The sequence below is a fragment of the Octopus bimaculoides genome, unplaced genomic scaffold (assembly GCF_001194135.2).
Source record: "Octopus bimaculoides isolate UCB-OBI-ISO-001 unplaced genomic scaffold, ASM119413v2 Scaffold_227697, whole genome shotgun sequence".
Lineage (NCBI taxonomy): Eukaryota > Metazoa > Mollusca > Cephalopoda > Octopoda > Octopodidae > Octopus > Octopus bimaculoides.
The window spans coordinates 15,640-15,918 of NW_026425249.1; positions in this window are offsets into that span (position 1 = coordinate 15,640).

Below are 279 nucleotides of genomic sequence, written 5' to 3' on the forward strand. Positions count from 1 at the left end.
GTGTGTGTGTGTGTGTGTGTGTGTGTGTGTGTGTGTGAGTGTGTTTGTGTGTGTGTGTGTGTCTGTAGATTGCGCAACTTCCGCTCCTTTGATTCAACAATAATTACTACTACTACTACTACTACTACTACTACTACTACTACTACTACTACTACTACTACTACTACTACCACCACTACTACTACTACTACTATTACAATAAACAAGTACTTACTTTTGGAATGTGTACTTACGGATGGGTGTACGTACGAAAATCTATGAATGTATTACACATGCATA